The sequence below is a fragment of the Hibiscus syriacus genome, unplaced genomic scaffold, assembly GCF_006381635.1.
Source record: "Hibiscus syriacus cultivar Baekdansim isolate YM2019G1 unplaced genomic scaffold, ASM638163v2 tig00003721_pilon, whole genome shotgun sequence".
In the NCBI taxonomy this organism is placed as follows: Eukaryota; Viridiplantae; Streptophyta; class Magnoliopsida; order Malvales; family Malvaceae; genus Hibiscus; species Hibiscus syriacus.
In genome coordinates, this window is record NW_024061981.1 from 3,585,624 (window position 1) to 3,590,987 (window position 5,364).

Consider the following 5,364-nt stretch of genomic DNA (forward strand, 5'->3'; position numbering starts at 1 on the left):
GAAATAACAGGATTATGAATTAAATATATTTTTGAATTTTTAAATTTTCAATAATAGAGATAATTTATAATTAATAAGTATTAATTTTGGGCGTTGTGAGATGCTAATCCTTCCCCAGACGTAATCCCTTTTTATTATTAAAAAGAATGAATTTTTTTGTTAAAACGTATACAAGTTTATCTTTTAACTTGTGTTTTCTTAAAAAACTCTTTTAAAAGATAATTTTTAGGTATTTGACCTACCTAACCCAAAAAGGTCGATGGCGACTCCTAAAATATATTTTAAATAAAAATTATTTATTTATTCATTTTAGTTTTCCCGTCAAGAAGTAAAAAATTTTGTGCCCGGACGAAAACCGATTACGAGACCTTAAAAGAGTCGAAATCTCCATTATCGGTTCCCTCATTTCGAATGAGAATAATTATTAATATCGTTTTATTTTCATCTTAAAATATTTGGGAAAGTGTTGATTTGGGATTTGATACGAACATCGTATTTTGCATGACATTGACTCGAAAATGGAATAATCGCCCCTTCACTGTTACCGACTCACTTTTAACTGACTGAGGTTACGATGACTAACCATGAGTGTTAGTTGATACATTGGTTTTAGTTATGGTTCTGATATTAAATTTGATCTGACTCACTATTCGAACTGACTATGAAAATCGTCACATTCTTCGTAAGAATTATTTTGATGAGGTGTGTATATGTCTGGTGCTATAGTTTGTTTGTGAATTATCTGATTGTCTGATATATTTTCTATTGATTGCAAACATGATTGTGATGTGATATTTGTTAACTAGCATGTAATTCAAATATTATTGTGTGATATATATTATTATGTTAAATTTCGATTTGATATGCATGTTGATTTTTTTAGACTCCTAAATATGCTTTGCATTCAGAAAAGTATAATTATACATATTTTTTGGATCAGATAGAAAAATTTCGATTTGAGATTTATTATGCCAAATTTTAGTTTGAGATTTTTCAGACTCCTAAATATTATTGTGTGATATATCTTATTATGCTAAATTTCGGTTTGAGATTTTTTATGGGGAAAGTTTAGTGGTTTTACCCTATAGGATAAATCTCACTTTGGATTATTAGTGGAGTCTAGGGATAGGCATGGGTCGGGTTTGAGCCAACCCAACCCGAAAAATATATACCCTTCACACGACCCGAACCTGACCCGACTTTTTGAGATAAAATCCAAACTCGACCCGACTCGACCCAAAAAATATTCTTCAATAAAAACATTGATTTAATTGAAAAAAATAATATATAGAGGGGCATTATTGTAATTATTCCTAAATATATAAGATAAAATTATATTTTTTTCCGGTCGGGTATTTTCACCCTAAACTCGAACCTGACCTGGCTCGAACATCACCTTAAAAAACTTGAACCCAAACCCGAATTTTTAAAAAAAAAAAATTTGACCCGAACCGATTAGGTCGGGTCAAGTCGGAACCCATCGGGTTCAGGTCCCATGCCCATCCCTAGTGGAGTCACCATTTGGGATGAATTTCACTTTAGATTATTAGTAGATTCACACTTCAGGATTAATCTCACTTTGGATTATCAATGGCTCATTCCTTTGATGAGGACTCCACTTCATATGGTGTTAGTAGAAAGTGGTTTTGGGAACCTATTCTTCGGGTGTAAGATATTTGGGCGTGTTTACATTTATATATGATTCACATCATGAATATTATCGATTCAGATTGTGTTTATATTTTGTGATTTGAAACTTGTATGTCTGATTGCACTTTAGAGACAAACTAAGCTTAATAGCTTACACACCTTTAGTTCTCTGTAAGATTCTTTGATTTAGGCAATCCAATACTTGGAGGGTTACGTAATTTAATTTCATAGAAACTATTATTTTTAGTATGAATTTTATTTGGTTTTTCCCTAGGTTGAATATTTATTTATTTTTGGAGTTATTATTATTTATATGTTATGGGACACTAGAAAAAATTATTTTGGCATTGTTTTTGTTGGAATTTATGAAGAGGCTTAATTGACAACCGAAAAAGTGCAAAGGAGTTTAATTCATAGAAATTTGATAAGAGAGTAAGAAGAGAAAAAGATATAAAGAATTGGCACAAGGATTTAAAGTGGTTCGACTTCTCAACCAAGTCTACATTCACTACCTTAGCTCCTCACTAAGGATTTTCTAACAAATTCACTAATTTGTTCTTTCTTTTTCAAGGACAAAGAGATAACTTTTACAACTACCTATCTTTTCAATGGCTAATATAGAACCAAAACCCTTTAGAAAGGAAAAAGAGTATAAACAAATAAACCTCTAGAAAGGAAAATGTTTACAAATTAAAAGCTCACAAAAACACAAATATCTACAAGAGAATTGAAAATAAGAATGAAAAACTCTTCTCTTGTGTTTGATTTATTGGATGGGTGTTCTAACCCTTCTTTAAGTTTCTTGAACTTGTATTTATGTGTTGGAATGTTGTTGTAGCCGTTTCTAGCTGTTGAAGGTTGTTTGGAGCCGTTGAGGATCAATTTTCTTGCAAAATAAAGTTGCCCAGACCAAGGGGTATCGATACTCCTAAAGGGAGTATCGGTACTACCTTTTTTAATATTTAAATCAACTAGTCGTTACTATCCATTGGGGTCTGATGGTATCGATACTATGGCGATGGTATCAATACTATAACAATGGTATCGATACTACTATACATAGTAGTATCGGTATCCCTTTGGGTATCGGTTCCATTTTTGCATTCTAGAATCTGAGCAAAGCTGGTATTATCGATACCATATGAACAGTATCAGTACTTGTTCAATTGGTATCGATACTGTAAGAACAGTATCGGTACTACATGTACAGAAAATTGTTTTGTGCTCAATTCCAAACTTTTAAGGAATTTGAATTAGTTTTGAAAACTTTAAATAAATTCAATTCAAGTTCAAAAACATTTTGCCTTAATTGTTATATCAAAATATAGTACAACAATCTCTCCCTTTTTGATATAACAAAACATTTGAAAATTTGTTTTGGCAAAACTCCCCCTTACTAAAAAGTTTAATGAAAAATGTACCAATTGTTGGAAAATATGTGAAAATGTCCAGCTCCCCCTTTTTCATCAAGAAATTAAATTTTTCAAATCAATACTTCTCCCACTTTTTGTTAAAAAAGAATTCAACTTTAAAGTTCAAACATAACATTAGAGAGTAAGTGGTAATTTTTACATTAAAAACCATTTGAAAAATCAAAGCCCCCCTAAAAAGTGGATTCCAAACAAAAATTTGACTTTAAAATATTGACACTTAAACAAAATTGAATTTCAACAAATAATAACAAAAAAAATGTTAGTAGCTCATGAAATTCAATATATCCAAGTCTAAAATACTTTATGCAATATCAATAGTTGAAATTAAGTACATATGCATAAAGCTTTTAAAAAATGTTATGCATTTGAAGAACTTGATATCAATTGTTAGAGAGATATCTTTAACATTTTAAAACACATGCATAAACATTTAATTTTAGGTAAAAAATTTTAAAATTTGTAAAATCAAAGCATTGGAAAAGTTGATATCAATTGTTAGAGACATCATTTGCATTAAAATCAATTTTAACCAAAATTCATTATGATGAACAAAAAAATTATGAAAAATCATTAAAACTTTAAAATGTTCATCATAACATCTTTTTAACATACATGAGATGAAAAACATAAAATCATTAAAATCAAAACACATGCATGCTTAAATCAAAATGAGCAACCAAATAATCAAAATCAAAAGCATTAAGCTTAGAGGTTACCCATTCCTTTTTGAGTGTGATACTTGTCTAATTTTAAAATATTTTTCTCTCTTCAAAGGAAAAGTTTAGAGGTTATCCATTCCTTTTTTAGTGTGGCTAGAGCATCTTGATTTCTTCATTTTCATCACCATTGCTTGTACACACCTACAAGAGACATTTAAGTAGATTTTTGTAACCAAATTTCTTTGGATCCTTGAACATTAATTTCAATGCCCCTTTTTCCCTTAGGAACCCATACTTGTCTAATTTTAAAACGTTTTCTCTCTTCAAAGGACAAGTATGTTCCATGTGACCATATAAATGACAATGTGAGCATTTTTCCATTTTCAAACATAATGAGTTGTTTTGAGAAATTAATTTTTTTTTCTTTTGTTAAGCTCTTAAGCTTAAATTTCAAATCAAAATTTTCTTTTTTCTAAATCATTGATTTTAACTTTTGAAAACTCTAAATCAAATTTCAAAATCAACTTTGGCTTTAAAAATCAAATCATTTTCAAATTTAAATTTTGAAATTAGTTTTTTATATTTAGAATTCATGGTCTCAAATTCCAAATACAACTCATTATAAGCATCTTATAACTCATCAAAAGAATGTGAATTTAAATCATTTGAGTTATAAGATACCTCGGGCTCTTAATGAGTGGCCATGAGGAATAGGTTGAATACTTATTCATCATCATTGGAGTCATCTTCGTCACTCCAAGTTACCACAAATGCCTTCTTCTTTGATGATCCCTTCTTCTTTAGGAGAGGGCATTCACACTTGACATGCCCTTTTCTTTAACAGTTAAAGCACACCGGGGCACCCTTCTTTTTGATTGATTCATGCTTCACTTCCTTAGAGGACATGAATCTTTTGAACTTTTTGAAGAGCTCGGCCATATCTTCTTTTTCACCATCATCTTCATCCACCTCTTCACTTGAATCTTCATAGCTCTCATTGGTGGATTTGAAGGAAACTCCCACCTCCTTCTTCTTTACTTCCTTCTTCTTTTTTCTTCTTTTCTTCATCATCTTCCTCTTCCTTCACCATCAACTCATGAGTGAGTAAAGAACCAATTAGCTCATCGAGATTGAGAGATTTTAGGTCTCTAGCTTCGATAATCGCCGTCTTCTTCTATTGCCAAGACTTTGGAAGAGAGTAGATCATCTTCCTCACTAACTTTTCATTGGAGATAATTTCTCTAAATCCTTTGAGACCATTGACAATCATGAAAAATCTATCCGTCATAGCTTTGATGTCTTCATCGGGTTTTTTCTTGAAATTCTCGTAGCTATGGATGAGAAGACTTATCTTGGTTTCCCTCACTTCATCGGTTCCCTCATGAGTGACTTGGAGCTTATCCCATATCTCCTTGGCATTGAAACAAGAGTTGACTCTTCTGTATTCATCTGGGCCTAATGCACAAAAGAGGATGTGCATAGCCGTGGCATTGAGCTGGAACTTGATCAAATTCCAAGCTTGTAAATCGTCAGCTTGAATGAAGAGCATCATCTTATTCTTCCGATAGACATAATTTTCTCCAATGAAGTAGGATGGCTTGTTCACCGGTTGTGAATCTTCA